Consider the following 21,155-nt stretch of genomic DNA (forward strand, 5'->3'; position numbering starts at 1 on the left):
AGATCATATATATGAATTTGAAATAAATAGAAAAATATATTGAAAATAATATTAAGGTTTAAGTTGTTTATAGTGTGTAGAGCATAAGGTAACATGGTGTTTTATTAAGGTATTTTATCATGTGAAGGTTTTTGGTTCGAAATTTTGTGGGAAAAAATCTATCTATGTTAAGTGTTGATGTGACCTAGGCTAAGTGTGAGCTCTAAGTGATTTTGACAGATCAAATGCCCCTGGATCACAACCACTAAAACCATAAGTTAGACATGCTAATCATATTAAGACCCACATAACTTAAAAATTAAAATATATAGAAAAATTAAAGCTTCTAATATATCTAGATAAAACATCCAATTAAAAATTATATCTCAATAATTCAAAATAATATACATCATTTCTTTTATATTTTATTTTATTTTTTAATAATACAATTATCATATAATTTTATATAATAAAAATATTATTCACAATTTTTTTAATTGCTGATGCTGATACTTTAGAGAGTCTTAAAATGAAGGAAATGATTAAAGAGCTAGAAGAAAAAGTTAATATTCGCCTCACCCTAAATAGTGTGGCAAGTAAATTAGATATCAAACCAATTAAAGATGACATGAATAAATTGAGAGAATTAGACCATGAGCGTAACAAAAGGGCCTTGAACCTTATAATCTTCGGTTTGAAAGAGGAGGTAGACGAGGATACTTTAGCCATAGCCCAGACAAAATTACACAACAGATTACAAATTGAAACAGCATGTCTCACAGAAGAAACAAGGTTGGGGAAACTAACTGAGAATAAAGGAAGGCTGATTTGAATAAAGGTGAGCTCTTCTAACCATAAGTATGACATAATTAGTAAAACCTCAAGTCTAAAAGGAACGGGAATATTTATAAATGAAGATCTCATTCCAGAAGATCAAGAAGAATTGAGAAATGAGGTTCAAAAGGTAAAGGAATCTAGGAAGGAAGGAGAATGGGCAATAATTAGAAATAGAAAAGCCGTTATTTGAGATAGAAACCAAAAAGATAATAATAAATAGCAATTCAACATGTTCCAGATTCTTTCTTGGAATTGCCGGGCCTTTCCATGGAACAAAGGCCCTAAGCTAAGTTGGATCTCAAATGATGTTGATATTATTTTGCTTGTTGAAACTTGGGAGCACGAAGAATCTAAGGTCCCTAACAAAGATGGCTTTACATTATGGTCTACCTGGAATAAGTGATCCTCCTGTAGAGGCATTGGGGGTATAGCTTGTTACATTAAGAAGAACTTCTCTCATCATGCTAGGATTTATAAAAATGACCCTTATAACCAATATAGTTGGATAGAAATTACTGACATTTATGATAAAAATACCTATATAGCAGTTAGTTATTTCCCATCCATCAATTCTAACTTCTATAAGAAAAATAATATAGATAAAAATAGTCCTTACAATGGTTTAGAGAATGATATTTCTAGCCCAAGGAATGAAGGCAATATCCTTTTAATGGGTGACTTTAATGCTCGAACTTCAAGCAACCAAGCTATTCTTCTAAGCAATCATTCCAACCCTAATCCTCTTTGGTTAGATGAAGACCTTCCTCTGGTTATCCGTTACAAAAGGAGCTCTGAAGACCTCAGGGAGAATTTGTTTGGGTCTGAGATAGTCAAGCTCTGTAGTGCTCGGGATCTCATAATCTGCAACAGTCTAAAGAAGTGGCCCAATTCTAGCCAGATGACCTGCATCCATGGGCTTGGTAGCAGTGTGGTAGACTATGTTATCTCCGATATCCCTCTATACAACGAAATAACAAATTTTGACATCTTAAATGACCACGAGCCTGACTCTGATCATAAGCCTTTACTTATAACTCTCAATTTTGTCATGCATAGAGATCCCATAGAAGATAATACTTATAGCCAAAAGAAGTTAATCTTTGATAGAAATAAAAAATATCTCTTTCTAAATGAATTAAAAACTAATTTGCTTCCTTTATCTAGTATAGACAACATAGAAGATCTCTATCATAATTTTACTACAACCCTCTCATATTCTATTAACAAGTTCTCAATTGAAGTTTCAAGTAATAAAAGAAATAGAAAAACCAACCCATGGTATGACAAAGATTGTAAAAGTGTGAGGAGAGAAATTAAGGAATTTGTTGATGAATCTCTTAAAATTGGCAAGATAAAAATATACAAAGCCCTAACTAAAAGAAAAAAAAAGAGCAATATATTCATAAAAGACAAGAGAATCTCTTACACCTCTCTAAGGTAGCTCCTAAGAAATTCTGGAGGCAGATTCTAACTAGGAAAACTAAAGATAATAATAAAATTGCTTTACACGATTGGAATTCCTATCTTAAAAAGCTTTATGAATCTCTAAATGTCATGGATAACTTTGAAACCCTATCCACAATGAAAGAAGATTTCTCATTAGAAGACACTGATTTTGGGCTTAATCGCTTGGCTAATGAGAAAGCTAAGGACATTGAAGGTTACCAAGCGGAAATCTTTAAAATTGAAGGTCATGTCCTCATCCCCCACATTCACAAGCTTTTCAATCAGGTGGTCAAGCGAGGGTTCCCTAAACCATGGACTCAAAGCCTCATTATCCCTATTTTTAAAAGTGGGGATACAAATAACCCCTCTAATTATCGGACAATTATGATTAGCCCTCTCTTAGCCAAGTTATATGGTATTATTTTGGAAAGGAAGTTGAGCATATGGCTTGAAAGTGAAGGTAAGTGGGCTAAAAAAAAGCGGGTTTTATAAAGCAACACTCAACAACAAACCACCTTGTTATGCTTAGGATCATTGTGGAGGAATGCTACAATGATAACTCCAATCTCTTTTGTTGCTTTGTGGACTTTAGAAAGGCTTTCGATATGGTTCCTAGAAACAACCTTTGGAACATATTAGAAGAGCTAAAGGTTCCTTTTGAGTTGAGAGCTGCCGCTATAAGGTTATATGAGAATGTAATTTCCAAGTTAAAGAGAAATGAAGTGTGGGCGAAAGATATTAAGTGTAATATCAGAGTTAAACAAGGTTTCCCCCTCTCCTACCCTATTTGGCATTTACATCGACCAGCCAGAAGGTTGTTTAGAGGAAGCAGGATGTGCTGGCACAATCTTAGCTGGGATAGTCATCATCCTTCTTCTCTACGCTGACGATATTTTTCTTCTTGCAAGGTGCCCATTTGATCTTGATAAGAAACTTATACTTCTTAAGTATTTCTGCTCTACCATGGGTATGACTGTTAACACTGACAAAACAAAAGTTATGATTATCAAATCCAAGAAGGACATTTACACTAATTTTATGTATGACAATAGTAACTTGGAGGAAGTGTCTTCCTACAAGTACCTAGGAATTGATATTCATCACAAACTCAACTGGAACTATAGCATTGAGAAAAGTATTAATGGGGGATGGAAAGCTTATTTTGGTCTTGAAAATAATTGTAAAATGGCAAACCTCGTAATGTGGGATAGAAAGAAGTTCCTTTTTGAAACTTTAGTCACTCCGGTTATCTTATATGGATGTGAGGTTTGGGGTTGTGGCATCTCTAGAGAATCCTGGAGAAAGATTAAGAAAATCGAAAAGCGTTTTATAACATATAACCTCAAAATTAAAAGAAACACACCCTATCCTATTCTCCTTATAGAAGTGCGTTTATCCCCTATCGGGAGCATAGCTATGACTAGGCTTCTGTTGTACAAGCACAAACTCAATAACATAGGAGACCATAGACTTCCTAAGCTAGCTTTAAATTCTAGCCAAAACCACCTAAGGCTCAAACGAGGTTGGTATAAAGACACCAGGGCCTGGTTAAAACATTAGGAGATCGACGAGAATGTTGCATTGCAAACATTAATAACATTAAAAATATTGTTACTTCTAAGTTCAAAGAAAAAATGTGGTTTTAAAAAGATTTAGCAGCTAAAAGAAAATTAAGATATTATAAGGAGGTCATCAACCCCACCCTAGAAGATCAAAAGTATCTCTTTGTTTTAACTAGATCAAAGAAGAAAATTAATATAGCCAAGATTAGAATGAACTCTCATGAGCTCCATAGCGAAACAGGGCATGGGTAGTTCCTAAAACACCATGGATGGAAAAGTTCTACCATCTCTATGAGAATACGAACATCGAGGATGAAAACCACTTCCTCTTAGAGTGCCCTGCATACAACCACATTAGAACTTAGTTTCAAAATGGTTGTTGCAATATTGACCTTCCTAGCCTTTTACATTGTCAAAATTATAGTGAGCTTGAGAGGCTTCTCTCCAAGCTTTCTGAGCATACGAATAAAATCTTAAATCTAACTAAATAATTTGTTTCTTTAGGTCTGATAGACCAAAGTTTGGTCTCAGTGGATGTTAACCATCATCATCATCATTAAAATTCGATATTTTTTAATATATATAATTTATAAAAGTAGTAAATAAAAGTTTACAATTTAATGCAAATTAAAATAGAATTTACTTTTTACTATGATGGCTAGATTTGATGTAGGAAATTTTCTCAAATCCAGTAGAGATATTTTTTAATTTATCCAAGATTTAATACGCCACGGGATGGAATTATAAACAATTTTTTTCTTGGTAAAATTGGGTGCCTTTCTAATCTATTTGTATTAATAATAATATTTCCATCAAAGATCATCAACTAACTTGGAGTTAGTGGGGTGCTTATTTCTAGCCATAACCATCACTTCATGGGAAGCTATGTAACCACAAATGGGGGCATGTTGCAGTTTGGTCTACAATAAGCAAAAATACTAACATTCTCCCACTTGGTGCAAACTGAAACATGCACAATATTTTTTTTAATGTTATCTTCCATTTATAGTTTCCCAAGAAAGAGTTTCAATGAATGAATTATGGCATTAAATAATTGATTAAAGGAATACTACCTTGCATGTATTACAATATCATTGATTCCCTCTAATTAAACACTTTATGTGGCATAATTGTGTAAGGATGTGCAACAAAATTCCTGTTCAATATCCAACATTATTGTCCCAATGGACAATGTGTCATTCATTACTCCTTTATGTATACAAATTTGAGTAGACAGATATACCATGAATCATAAAAAACATAATTTCAATTATGAACTCAATGGTCTCTCAAATGTACATAAAAACTCAAGCATGAAACAAGTTAATAACTCCTATACTCTCCACATTTTCTCCATACAACTTAGGTGGTAACCCTTTCATCATGCAATCCATAACCATTAACTTAGTATTGATTTTCTCAATAGTCACCTGATGATTCTGGACATGTTCTTTAACAAAGTACTTTATGTAAATGTGCTTGTTTGAGCTACTATTCTTATTATTGTTAGGAAAGTGAACTACGATGGAGTTATCAAAGTAAATCCTTAATGGACTAAAGATAGGTTCTATAACTCTAGGCCCCATGATTAAATTCCTTAACCATAAATTTTGTGACCTAACCACATAACATGATATATATTTTTCCTCCATAGTGGAAGAATCTATCAAATTTTGTTTTTTCCTTCCCCATGAAATGGAAACTTATCCATGTATGAAGACATATACCGATTTAGACTTTCTACAGTCGAGAAATCCTACATAGTCTAATTTCAAATACCTGATCACTTCCAAATGGTCCGATCATCTATATGTGAGCATGTAGTCTTTTGTACATTGTAGCTACCTCAAAACTTTCTTTGCATCTCTCCAATGGTCAATGATTGGATTACTTTGATATCTACCTAACATTCCAGCTACAAATCCAATGTCTAGCCTTATATAGACCTGAAGATACATCACAATTGACTATAGATGCATAAGGAATCATCTTCGGATTTTCCTACTCCTTCAAACATTGATTGAAACAAAACTTATCACCTTTAACAATGGGTGCCATAGTAGGTGAACAAAGATTCATGCAAAATATTTCTAGAACCTTATTAATGTAGGCCTTTTGAGACAATCCTAATATCCTTTGGGATCTATCTCTATGAATCTCTATGCCAATGAAAAAAGGGGCTTCACCCATATCCTTCATATAAAAGTTCTATTTTAAAAAAAATTAGCTTCACATAGCAAGGCTAAATCATTGCTAGCAAAAAAATATCATCCACATAGAGGTCTAAGAATATGAATTTTCTCCCAATGATCTTAAGATATATACATTGACAGACGATGTTATCCATAAAATTGAATGAATATATGACACCATGAAATTTAAAATACCATTGATGTGAAGCTTGGTTTATTCCATATACGGATTTTATGGGACTACAAACCAAATTTTTTTATTTATATAAATAAAAATCTTCAGGCTAACTCATGTGGACCACTTCCTCTAGATTCCCATTAAGGAAAGTTGTTTCTACATCCATTTCATGGAGCTCTAGATCAAAATGAGCCACTAATGCCATGATTAATAGAAGTAAGTCCTTTGTATAAATTATAGCAAAGGTCTCTTGGTAATCAATACCTTCTTTTTGAGTGAATACTTTGGCCACAAGTATGGATTTATATCATTCTATATTTCTATATGAGTCCTTTTTTATTTTGTAGACCCATTTATAGCCAATGGATTTGGATTTCTTAGGAAATTCAACTAAATAACATACATGGTTCTTAGCCATTGAATCCAACTCTTCTAATATAGCATCGTGCTAGAGCTTGGAGTTTCCTTTGCTCATGGATTGTGAAAATGAGATTGGATCTTCCTCAATTCGATTGCCTTGGTGTGAAACTTGTAGGTACAAAACATAATTAGAAGAAATTATATGTTTCCTTATTCTTGAGGATCTTCTTAATATTATCTCTTCACCCACATTTTTTGGAATTTAAAAAGTAGGTTCATTGACAACTTGATACTCATGGGGTGGAGTTTCATTAGTTTTTTATTCTTCCATAATGATATCTTGTGGATTGTCCTAAAGTACAATTCGTCAATCCACATTTGCAGGTATGATAACTAGAGCTTAAATTTCCTCAAAATTTAAATTTAATTTTGAGGTTGCTCACTCCAAATAATGCTCAAGAAAATTTCCATTTATTGCTTCAATGACATTAGGTGTATGGGAAGGAAAATAAAACTTGAATCCCTTGGACCTTCTTTTTTAACTTGGAAACTAGGGCCAAAGTCCACCTTGGGAGAACTCATTCGATGGAGATCACGATTGCATTGGATTCCTCTTTTCGAGAGGTCCAAGATTGATATAAATATAATCTCATTCGGACATGCAGAAGTGTGATTTTGAATTTATTCCCTCACATATGACAATTGATAAGGTCAGCTTCATCATTGTATAGGATCAAGAAGCCCAATGGATGTGTCTCTTTACCCACAATGAAGTGTATAAATACAAGAGACCTCACATCTCATTTGGACATCCATCACTCACACATTATTCTCCCACTTTTCATTAGATTGGTTCGTACAACTTGGGAAGCCTCTCTCTCTCTCTCTCTCGTGCTACTAGGAGGACAAAATTTCCAGACTAAATCACATAATCAAAATTACATAATTTTAGATAGTTTGACCAATGTTGACCAACATTGACCGAGGCTATTTTGACCAATTTTGAGGGCAGAATTTTGATTTCCTTGGGCCGCATCGATTGGCACAAAAATTGAAGTTTTCTGGGTATTTTGACATGTGTTGGCTGTAGGCCTGTTTGACCATAGCTTGAATGGATTTGACCAAAGTTTTTGTGACTGTTTTGGGTTGAATTTGACCATTGCTAGAGGACAAGTTTGAATACCTTTGACTGAGCTTCAAATGAGGTATTTGATTGTTGCTTTGACCAGTGTATACTTTCTATTTAGGGCTAAAGTTTGACTGTAGTTGACTGCAGAATTTGAGAAGGCCGATTTGACTTTGTATTGGGCTAGTCAATTTGACTTTTGTACTCTCTCTTCTGAATTGTTGAATAATAATAAGAATTAATAGAATGGTTTTCCCCACATTTGGATTTTTCCCTGGCAACCACCAAATCTAGTGTCCTGTTGTCTTGGCTTGTCTTCTACAATTTTATTTTACGTTCTATCTACATTTACTATCAATGTGATTAATGGTTAATGCATTTGCTACTAGAAATATTTGGAAATTGTTATTGGGCTACTAAAGGAACATTGAAGTAAATTGTGCTAAGTATAGAACATACCATTTCCATCTAAACTTAATATGGTATCAAAGTGCAAGTGAAGACAAAGCCCAAGCAAGAGTGAGAAAAGAAATCACTAAGCAAAGTTGTTGGATAAGAATTTTGAGCTACCTTCAATGACGACTACATCATACTTCAAATTCGAGGACACGCTTAAGGACAAATTCGACTATCATGCATGGAAGATGTCACTGAATTTGACTTTGGAAGAGAATTATGTTATGGACTATGTAAAGGGAAGAGTGGTGGAGCCTCCTTCAAATGTAGCCACAGCTGCAAAAACAAAGTACAAGAAAGGTGAGGTCAAAGCTATGAAAATTATTGTAGATTCCATTCACAAGCCATTGATTGCCTATATTTATGATTTGGAAACATCTAAGGAGATGTATGAAAAGATGGTTGGGCTGTTCAAAGTAAATAATGAAAATCAAGTCCTCTTTCTCAAGATCAAGATGGATAGAGGAGAGTCCATTCAATCCTACTTCATGAGGATTACTAAAATCAAGAATGATCTCCTATCTATTGGAGAATTTGTTGGTGATAGGGATCTAACTCTTATTTCACTTGGAGGTCTTACAAGAGAATGGGATGTGTTTAACACCACCATCCTAAATAGTTACAGGATTCCAGGTTGTGATGAATTATTGGCTAGATGCACTCAAGAAGACATAAGGATGATGGAAATATATAAGCCCTCAAATGGAAATAATCCTACCTCTTTCTTTGCTCATGATAAAAGGAATAACAACGTTGGTCCAAGAATACAAGGTCAATGATTTAAGTCAGGATCCAAAGAAGGAAGAAAAGGAAGATGCTTCAATTGTAACAAGTTTGGCCACTATGATAGAGAGTGTCCTCACAAGAAGGATTCTCCTGGATGGGATGACAACAACAAGAACAAGAATCACAAAAATTTTAAAGGTAATAGAAATCAAAGGAACAACAAATTCAATAATAAAGGAAAGAGGAATGCTCTCGTTGCTCAATATGGTAATGGTCGACCTCCCAAAAGGACAAGAAATTATAGGTATGAGGAAACTAATGTTGTAGAAAAACAAAAAGAAATTTATCTTATTTCTGTACTCACTATTGCATCTACTCCATATACTTTGGATCAGTGGTTGATTGATAGTGGAGCCTCAAGGAACTTCACCAGGTACAAAGAGGCCCTCTCAAATTTGGTCGAAAAGAAGACTAACCTGCAAATAATACTTGGAGATAATTCCATATATCCCGTGAAAGGAATAGGTATCGTCACTCTACACTTGAATCAAGGTCAAAACATCCATCTTTAAGAAGTATTGTATGTGTCCGATTTGAAGAAGAATCTATTATCTATTTATGTGATGGAAGATAAAGGCTTGAAGGTAGAACTCGTTGATGGAAAGGTATTTCATTGGAAAATAAACCCTAAAGATGCATTACACTTGGATTTATGGTTGATGGTTTTTATCAAGTTGGAGGAAGTCCTTTGGGAGCCATGTCTGCAACACTTCTCTTCAATCTGAATTGTAGCACTGAATATTTTCCCACCTTCATTACAAATCCTTAGCTGGGGTAAGGAATATGGTCACAGGTATGCCCGATTTCAACATAAATCATGAAGGTGTTTGTCAGGATTGTGCAGCTAGGAAACTTACAAGGGGACCATTCCCTTCAAGAGAAAGTAAAACTTCTTATATTCTTCAAATGGTCCATTCTGACCTATATAGTATGTTTCCTGTAACGTCATTGGGAGGATAATTATATTATGCTTTTTTTGTGGATGACTTGTCTCGCAAAACATGGATCTATTTCTTGGAGAAGAAGGATAAAGTATTCAAATGGTTCTGCTCTTTCAAAGACTTGGTGGAGAATCAAACAGGGAAGAAGATCAAAATATTGAGGACCGATAATGGGACTAAATATGAATGAAATGAATTCAATTACTATTGTAGAAAAGTTGGCATTAAGAGGTAGACAACCGTTCCATACACTCCCGAGCAAAATGGAGTTGCTGAAAGAAAGAATTGAACGATCATGGAATCCACCCATGTCATGCTTCATGATCTAGGTCTACCAAAGTTATTATGGGGAGAAGCTACAAATACTGTCCCATATGTTCAAAATAGGTTTCCACATCAAGAATTGGATTTTAAGACACCTGAAGAAGTTTTCACTGGAAAAAAACTTGATGTTTCTCACTTTAGAATATTTGGTTGTCCTGCATATTTTCAAGTGCCTAAAGAGAAGAGAAACAAGTTGGGAGCATGCAAGAAGAAAGGAACTTTTATGGGCTACGGTGAAACTTCAAAGGCATATAGAATCTATGATGTGCTTGGTCAATGATATGTAGAAGTAATATATGATGTCACATTCGATGAAGACACTGCTCTTGGGAAAGCCAGCAATATAACCATTCCAGGAAAAGAAAATGATGATGCTACTAGAAAGCAAGAAGAACCTTTGTTTGATGACCCTATACTCGATGTTGAAGGTCCGATGGATCCCATTGATCCACATCCTAGTGATCCCTCAACTTCAAGGAAAAGACCATTGTGGCTCAAGGGCACTCTCGAAGATGCTAAGAAGCATATTTCTCCAAGAGGAACATTTCATGAAAGTGAGAGACCCACCAGGTATCAAGGATACCTTGCTTCCATGAGTAACATTGTTTAATCTGAGCTTTGTACGTTCAAAGAAGCCATGAAACATCAAGTATGGAAGGATTCGATGAATGAGGAGTATGAATCCATCATGAAAAATGATGTCTGAGATGTGGTTCCTAGACCCAAGAAAAAATCTGTGGTCAAATCTAAATGGCTTTAATAATCAAACATGGAACTGATGGAAGTGATGAAAAATACAAGGTCAGGTTCATTGCTCGAGGCTTCTCTCAAAATCACGGAGTGGACTATGACGAGATATTTTCACCAGTTTCCCAATACACCACTATACATTCCATCATTTCTCTTGTTGCCTCTTAAGGATGGAGCCTACACCAAATGGATGTCAAAACTACGTTCTTACATGGCTCCCTTAGGGAGGAAGTCTACTTGGGACAACCTGAGGAGTTCAAAGTATAGGATCAAGGGACACACATATGCAGGTTGAAGAAATCCCTCTATGGGCTAAGGCAAGCCCCAGGGCTTGGTATGATGGGATTGATGTTATCTTATGAAGCTAGGATTTACAAGGAGCGATGTTGATCCTATCTGATATTTCAAGGTTGAGAATGATAGACCTCTCATTTTGGTCCTTTATGTGGATGATCTCTTTTTGACATGTGTAGACCCTCTCATTTATCAATGCAAGAGGAAGTTGACTTTCAAGTTCAAGATGAAGGACCTAGGAATGATGCACTACTTCCTAGGCTTGGAGGTCTAGAAAAAGCCAGGTGAGATTTTCCTTTCTTAAGGAAAATACATTGTGAAGCTACTTGAAAGATGTGGGATGGTGGATTTCAAGTATGTTTCTACTCCGATGGAACAAAACTTGAAGAAGCTATGTGGAAGTGTTGCTGGCCTGTTTTGGTGAACCCTTCTGAATATAGACAACTTATGAGGGCCCTAATGTTCTTGGTAAAATCCCATTCTAACATATGCTTCATTGTGAACATAATGAGTCAATTTATGGTCAAGCCTCATCACATACATTGGATTGCTTCTAAGAATCTCTTTACATATCTCTAGAGAAAAATCTATTATAGACAGAGATACACTATCAGTAATTTGAGGCTGCATGGACATATAGATGTTGACTAGGTTGGAAGTGTGGTGGATCATAATAGCACATCTGGATGTTGCTTCTCATTGGGGCCTACTTCAATTTTTTGGATGAGCCAGAAGCATAAATTGATTTCTTTAAGAACCACCAAGGCTGAATACATTGCAACTAGTATGGCCTGTTGTGAAGCTGTTTAGTTGAGGAAGGTCTTCAATGAGTTATTTGAGCACATTTTGGATACCACAGTGATCTTCTACAAAAAATTGAGTGGGATTTGACTTTCAGGGAATCCTGTGTTCCACAACTCCTCCAAGCACATTGATATCAGGTACCACTTTATCTGAAATATGGTACAATGAGGAGAAATAACACTCCAACACATCAGGATTGATGAGAAGGTAGCAGATATCCTCACGAAGCCTTTGGGGAAGGTAAAATTCTTAACCTTCCGACAAATACTTGGAGTCATGGAAAGGCCCTCCCATGAGGGTCCTGCTTGAGTTAGACATTGAGCTCTGGGAGCTTCTAGGGCTTAAGGTACTTCTTGGAGCTATGAGAAACCATATGGTGAGTGGTTCACCTTCCCCTATGTGGTGTGATGTGTACAAGGTGAGTGTTTCACCTTCCCTTGTGATACCCCATGATGGTTGACATGTGTGTAGAGTGAGTGGTTTACCTTCACCTACAATTTCAAACACATATATGTAAGGTTAGTGGTTCACCTTCTCCCGTTGATGCCCCAACATACATCCTACCCATGTAGTTCGGGACTCATGGTAAGTACCTCTCATCTGGCTAATGAGTTGGGAAACATGGATAGGGACCATAGCACTACTGATGGACGCATCGTGTACTGCCCTACTACTTATGTCTAAGATGCATGGTGTTCAACAACTTGATATGGGATTATTTGAGGTTCTACCTCTCGATTGACTTTTGTCAGTGGAGAGTGGTAAGGTCTTGTGACTCACTCTCAATCAATTCTTCTTCATTATTACTTCATGGTTCATCAAAGCCGAGTAGAGCAGAGTAGAGAAGATATGAGATGACAAAGATGGTACATGACAATAGGATGGCTTGATGATGACATATGGATTGGCAGGTGAAATTCTTCCTAGTTGAGAGGGAGTGTTAAAATTGGAAAATAAGGCCAAATTACAGCTTGATACAACTCATTTGATGTAGATGATGATTGCATTAGATTCCTTTTTTTGAGAGGTCCAAGCTTGATATAAATATCATCTCACTCAGACAAGAAATAGTATGATTTTGAATTTATGCCCTCACATATGTGAATTAATCAGTTGACTTCGTCATTATGTAGGCTCAAGAAGCCTAATGGATGTGTCTTTGCACCCACAACAAAGTGTATAAATACAAGAGACCTCACACCTCATTTGGACATCCATCACTCACACATTCTTCTCTCTCTCTTCATTAGATTGGTTCGTACAACTTGGGAAACTTCTCTCTCTCTCTCTCTGTCTCTATCATGTGCGACTAGGAGGACAAAATTTCTAGGCTAAATTACAAAACCAAAATTGTAGAATTTCATAAAGTTTGACCGGCATTGACCAACATTGACCGTTGTTGTTTTGACTGCAATTTTGAGGGCGGAATTTTGATTTCCTTGGGCCACATTGATTGGCACAGAAAGCAGAGTTTTTTGGGAAGTTTGACCTGGGTTGACCGTAGAGTTGACCATAGGTTGACCGAGTTTGACCAGAGTTTTTGTGACTGCTTTGGGTTGAATTTGACCATTGCTACAGGTCGATTTTGACTGTCTTTGACTGAGCTTCAAACGAGGTATTTGACTGTTGTTTTGACCAATATTGACTTTATGGTTAAGGTCGAAGTTTGAGTGTAGTTGACTACATAATTTGACAATTGGGCTAGTCAATTTGACATTTTTACTCTCTCTCTCTCTCTCTCTCTCTATTGAACTATTGAATAATAATAAGAAGAATTGATCAAAGTTTTTCCCCACATTGGGGTGTTTCCCTAGCATCCGCCAAATCTGGTGTCCTCTTGTCTTGGCTTGTCTTTTGCAATATTTTTTATGTTCTATCCACATTTATTGTCAATGTCATTAATGGTTAATGTGATTTTTACTAGAAATAATTGGAAATTGTTATTGGGTTTCTAAAGGAACATATAAGTAAATTGTGCTAAGCATAGAACATACCATTCTTATCTAAAATTAACACCTTTCTACATAACCAATGAAAAACCTATGCTTTTCATTAATTCCAACATTTTCTCTAATGGATTATAAACAGTGCATTCCCATAACTCAATTGATCATTGGATACTTGTATCTTGCATCCAAAATGACAAATTCGCCATTCAAGAGAATTTTCTATCCTGTTCACAAGCAAGTCGGCATCCAGGTTCACTCAATCTAGTTCAATTGTACTTTTTTTCTGTTATCACTATGTTTAAGCCAAATCCTTCCCATTTCTGTCACTTTAAGTTTGTAATTCAATCAACAGAATGCCTCCTAAAGGGAAGGAAGTTTCAGAAACCCCAAATCCTCTCATTCATCCACAAGTTGACTTCCATCACACCCCCTTGGTTGATAAAGACTGTAAATTCCATGAGTCTTTGTCCGAATTTGATTTGTTTGAGATCTATTTCTAGATGGAGGACCAATTTGTTGATCAAACGAATGAAATTGGACATTAGGACTCCCACCTTATTCATTAGATCTTCCCTCAGATCCACAGAGCACCTGAATTTGTCAGAAAATTTCATGCATCTTATTACCCCAGTCAAAGAGCTATTATCTCACCTAGAGGAGAAATATTGTGCTCCATCAATGCTCAGTCCATTGACCATCTGTTGCAGACCCCAACTATTGTGCAAAACCAATCCTTTTTCTCATGAATGCCTAACATAATCCTATCAAAAATTGGATTTCACTAAAAGATCTTAGACCCTAGAACTTTTCCTAGCTATAGATAGCCCTCTCCCTAAACGAAACCTTCCCTATGATTCATCTATATTCCCAGACATAACTAAGAAAATTACCACCATTCTCTCTTATCTCCTTGGTTACTATTATGATCAACATGTAGATGAAGTCGTCATCGGTTTCTTATATATCTTTTCTGTTGGTTCCAAACCCACTATTCTTTTTAACTTTAGTCAATTTCTAGGTGAGGCCGTTCATGAAAAATTTGTCTAGTTCAATACTAAAGAGGTATTTAAGTATGCTTCAGTACTTGTATATCCTTTTATCTATTTTCAGGGGGGCAAGTTTCCATTCACTTTGCAGAAGCTAGATGAAGAAGGGAACTAGAAATCAGTTATCTTTTGGACTTCTATGGGAATGAAGGAGAAAGAAGAATTTTCATATAAACAGTTCATAGAATTGTTTGTTCATCCAGCCATTAATCTTATGAACAACACTCCAAAACCAAGAATTAGTGATGAAATTATAAAAGTTTTGCAACTAGTTGACCAAGCCACAACATGATATTTTTATCTTAACCAAAATTATACAGAGATAAGAGTCTTTGGCTGTGAGCTTCCACCTTACAAGCCGCCTAAGTACCTCCCTATGAGAATTTTTGCATTAGAATACATTAGGCAGAGGCTCAATGCAAATGAAGTGCATTTTTTGGCTGCAAAGAAGAAATCACAATTTAAGCTAAAATCTCATGTTGGTCCATTCATCTGTAACATTAGAGCATCAGGAGAAGAAGTGGACAAGTTATTGAAGGAAATAAAGTTTGGCCTCAACTTTACCAAATATTATGACCCAATGGGAGTGATTTCAAGACTCAGAGTAGAAAATAAATTTACTCCATATCATCACATAGCCAGGCCTGAGATTGAACAATACAAAAATCAGTTAGAATGGAAGAAAAACATCGTTCAAGAAGCTGAAGAACAGGCAATCTCTACTTTGAATGTACAAACTCTACTTGTACAGGAAAATAAAGCTAAACGAGGAAGGGAAGAACAATCATCCCCTACAACTGAAGCATCAAGTCAAGGCTTTAGAATTGTGCATAGAAAAAAGAGACTGAGGATCTCTTTGAAGGTCAATGCAACTAATGAATCACAGAAAGAAACATTTGATAGACTTGGAGAGACATCACTTTTTACATAGTCTGGTGAACAGTCTACTTAGTATCCCACTCATTCCACCACATGTCATGGACATCAAGTGATTCATACCAGTGAAGGCAGTCAGGAGGATAAAGAAGGTGATATTTTTTATGTTTACAGTGAAATTAAGAAGAAGAATGAGGAATTAGAGTTGAACACTTATACTCAATTCTGGAAACATTCTTCTAGTTCTCAAGCTAGAATTCTTTCATTCTTTGACTTTGAAAAGGCTAAAATGCAGATGGCTTTCTTACAAGCTCATATTCCACAACCCATAACTGTTGCACATTACCATAACCAAACCTCCTTTGAATTTAATCTTAAATATGTACATCCAATTGACCAAATTGAGATGCACAAACATACTGGCCAAATGATTTCTTATACTTTAACTAACACTGCCATGAGTTTGTCAAAGTTGCAGGTCACCTTAGCTAATAGATGGAAAAAGTTTCTTCATTAGCAAAAGACACCAAGATCAAATCTTTGGAAGATCTGGTGCTGAAGATGGGATATGATCCCTCCAATATAAATGTTGCAGAAGAAATTATGAAGAATAAAAATGTTGAGGTTTTAGCATTAAGGAAGCAACTCAAATTGGTAGCTTCAGAGGACCCAATGACTAAAGAAATTGAAGAAACTGAGACTCAGAAATTTGACATGATGAAGCTAATCATGGAACAAAATATGCAAATAAAACAGATGGAGGAACAAATGGAAAAACTTGTCAAATTGAAAGAGGAAGTTGTGAAAAAGTCAAATATTCCAATGGATGTAGTTCCTCTTACAGCAGTCCCTATAGCTACAGTTTCTACCTTAGGCACAGTAGCAACCACAGGTACAATAGAAGGAGTTGAAAAACTTGCTGAAGCTGTTCAGAACATGTCTCTTCAGACAAAGGAAAATAAGAAATTGTAGGATCAGCTAAAGACACTACAACACATGAAAGAAGTTGCAGACAACTCACATGCAGTTGAGTTGCAAAGGGAAAGAGGTCAAATTGAGATATTGCAAAAAGAAGTCAAAGACTCTTACCTTGGAAATACACTGGGTTTGGTAAAGGAGATTTTATGGGGAGAGATTACTGAATCAATCAAAGATATATGGCCTTATATTAAAATAAATTTTCATCAAAAGGACTTGTTGGAAAAAGCTCAAGAAGCTATTGAAACTATCTCAAATGAACTTGAGGAAAAGCCAGAAATAGCCATTAAAATAATCAAGTTTCTAAATTCTAAAGACAGCTATGAGCTTGAAGAATTGGGTATTGATGACAAGACAACAACCATAGTGGAGGTGAAGAAGGTTATTATAAAGAAAAACCTCACTCTTCAGTTGGAGGAAAAGTGCAGTAGTGTTAATGTCATAGTTCAATGTTTTTTCAGCAGGCTAGAACCCTTGACTAGCAAGGGTTTTCCCTCCATATTTGCGATAAATGATAAGTTAGTGCCTATTTAAGACTATGTCTGCAAGCTTACAGAGGTCAGTGCCAGTGCAGATACAGTTTCAAATATAAAGGGTACAGAAACACCAAGGCTTGTGCTGAATGCACTCAGAGATACCTTTTTCATCCTTAATGAAATAAGACACATATTTTTAGTAAAACCTACTTTTACTAAATATGTGAAAATGGATGAGGTTTATCGAAGGGTAACTAAGTTATCTATCCCAGATAAAAAAAATTGGGAACAGTTAACTGATTTACTCGACTAAATGAAGGATCAACAACATTCATAATTTTGGGGAACAGTCATCAATAGATCAACAACATTCAGAATTTTGGGGAACAATCATCAACAGATCAGCAACATTTGGAATTTTGTGGAACAGTCATCAACATTTTAACAGCAAAATAGTGACAGATCGACTATCAGTTCATTTTTCAAATTTTGTATTAAGCTATTTTTGTAAATTTGTTTAAGATATTTTCTTAGCACTAAACTTGTATAAATAACTCTCTTTTATAAGTTATTAAGGGTTTCACCCTTGGAGAAACATTTTTAAGCACTAAATGTACTTAGCTTTTTCTGAATCACTAATAGCAAAGTAAAGGATTCTGAATTTTGATTCATATAGTTTCATATTCCTTGTAAGTTTTTCCAGTTTTCATTCACTGTGTTTTCTTCATATTCTTAAGTTTTACAAAGATAACCAGGTAGGAATAGTTGTGTCTCAATTACTCCTAGAAACTCTCTGAAGTGGTCATCTTTAAAGAGAATGAATTTTAGAAATTGTTTGTTTAAGTAATTCCCTCTAAATCATAAAATCATCAGTCCCTTTGTAATCTTGGGCATATTTTGTTAAACTTTCTGAACATTTTTTGAAGGTTTTCTTACTTATGGTTAAATAATTTTCTATTTGAAAAATGTAATAGTCATATCATCTTTCTATTTCTACTCATCACCTGATAATCTTAATCACTGTGTGGATTTTAATAGCAGCCATTTGTTTAAATATTAGTATTATTAAAAAAGGTTAGGCATCACTATTTTAAATCTGTTTCATACATCGGTCCTCCAAAATTAATACAAAACATTAAAAACATTTTAGATGCCCTGGCATGATAGCTGACCATTATCATCTCAGAGATACATCAAATTCACAGAAAGGAAATTTTTTACATCAAATGGGGATCAAAATAGGTGCTAAAATGGCTAGGGTGCACTACAATGCGGGTACATAGAATACTAGGGTGCACTAAAATTCTTTGTCTCTAGACCGAGGGGTGTGATTATAAGGGAAATCCAAGTTCTGACACAAAAATTCCAGTAAATCTCAATGAAAGGTATTCGTAGGTCTATTTAGGACTGAGTGAGACAATGAAGGTCTGAAGAGGAGGCAGAACAAGCACTAAGGAGAAGGAAACCATGAAGGGAATACATAATTCCCCATTTGGGTCACTAATTTGTTATGCAGAATCTATGGCTACTGATAGAGGTATCTTCCCTAAAGTTGATGGCCTAGTCTAGAACAAGAGAAGGAAAAAGCAACTAATGTTTCCCTTAAAGTAAATAGATAATGGGATGAAGACAGTTAGCACTCTGTAATTTTCGAGGTTTTGGAAGAAACCACGGAGGTAACCATAAAACCACTTTGGAGTTTAGGATCTAGCCTTCCTAAACTTAGAGAGGGAGTTCTTTGTCAGATTTAACTTTGTTGTATTTGGGATATTATGCTAGTTATGGATGTTCAATAGTTTGTTTGATTATTTGAGATTTGTTTTAATTGGTTTGGTTGTTTAAATTCTTGAACTTCCATTGTGTTGTGGAGTCTACAAACTGAACATGGATCTGTCTCAGATTTTCAAAGGAGTTTCACAAGGCAAGGTAGTTAAGCTAACTAGATCCTTTAATTTAAATGAAATGTAATGGAAGGAAAGAAATAGGTTCAATTAAGAAAAAGAGCAGTTAAGCATTATTTAACTTAATATCAGAGGAAAACATTTAAATTATCCATAGCCAGAATTATAGTGTATCTTTCAACAAATTTTGTTCATTAACTTTCTGTAAAATAATTCAGATTTAAAAACACATAAGTATGGAAACAAAGAAATAAACACATAGACAGTGAGAGAAACACTTCACCAAATAGTCCAACACATGAATCCTGTGAAAAATGTCCTTTTTATTACTGATCAACCCATCAAATGGAAAAAGTACAATAGCTTTCTGGAAAGCAAAAATCAACCCTCTATACTTCGAAATCTAAAGTATTTATACAATTATTTACAAAAATTCAGTCATAACTCATTAGGATATATTTAAGGAAAATATAAAACAAATTATATCTCTTGTTACAAACTAATAGGGAAAGTTGGAACTATTCGAAAGCTAGCCCTGTTTTGAAGGGAGTTGTTGCTAGTATGTCTCTTTGACCTTTGCTCTATTGTTGGTCCTTTGACTGAAGATAGAGTTACTCACTTAGTCTAGTAACTCACATAAATTATCCCACCTCTCTTCATTTAGAATAAACAATTTAGTCACCCTCCTGTAGATCTCATCTACATCAGTGTACTTGGAAAAAGTAGGCGTGCTGAAAAAATGTGATTTACCCCATGTTGTATTGTCAAATCATTCTCGAGTGCCTCGAAAGTGGCTTTTCCCATTATGTTGCCCTTTATTCTTGCCAAATTTGAGATATCCTTGGCTACATATTTCAATTTTTTATTGTAGTCCTCTTAAGTGATCAATTTTTCATTTATCACAAACAAACTTGGTAGTCCCTTCTTGTTCAGCACTTCAAATTTATTGACAAAAATTTCTAGTCCTTCACATTTTTCTTCTAGTTGTAGGATGAGGTTGTTTTCAGTTAAAACCTTCTTAACCTCAAGTATTGTTTAGGTTCTGCCTTCAATTACCACTTCCTGCAGCTCATACTTATTTTTAGAATTCAAAAATCTGATAATATCAGTGGATTCAGAGGGCTTGTTAGCCAACTTTTCTTTGATGTCTGCAATGATTGTTGTAGCTTTATGTATCAACTCATTTTGTTAAAAAATGATTTGTATTGGAGGAAAAATTTCATTAATTGAGTTAAAGATGTCTGTCCATATGTTCTCCTTGGCTTGGGCCAAGGTCTGGCCAATGGTTGTCTCTTTTCCCAACTGTTGCAACCTCTCCCTCAATATTTGTGATTTATGTTCCTCATCCATGTGTGAGGCCTCACTTCTTGCCTTTTTCTCCAGCAAGGATTTTACCTGCCCTTTCAGCCTCTTAATTCTTCACTTTGTATTGGCATATCTTCCATGGCCTTTATCATTTTACCAACAACATCTGTAGGTTGTGCTGGAGGTGTTGTTGATGTAGAAGTTCATGCAGTTGATATTGTTGTGAGGGGCACTGCATCTAAAGGCATCATAGCCAACTGTACATTTTGTTCCTTATCTTTAATTATTTTATCCATCTTTGTCTCCATATTTCTAATCTATGCATTCTACTCCATGATCATCTTAAGCATATATTCCTTCTGTCTCTCTGACTCACCAATTTCTTTTGTCTGTGGGTCCTCAGTTGCTGGCGTCTTTAGTTTCTTTCTCAGTGCTACAATATCATCATTTTTCTTCTTAATCAACTCTTCAACTCCTATAACACTCTCTAGCTCATAACCCATCTTTATGACAAGTTCTTCTAATGATTTTATCCTGGTTTCCTTTGCCAAAGATGAAATATTTTCAATCTTCAGCTGAGATTGAACAT

The sequence above is a fragment of the Pinus tabuliformis genome, chromosome 8 (assembly GCF_031772625.1).
Source record: "Pinus tabuliformis cultivar Carrire ecotype Pingquan chromosome 8, CPIR1, whole genome shotgun sequence".
NCBI classification, from domain to species: domain Eukaryota; kingdom Viridiplantae; phylum Streptophyta; class Pinopsida; order Pinales; family Pinaceae; genus Pinus; species Pinus tabuliformis.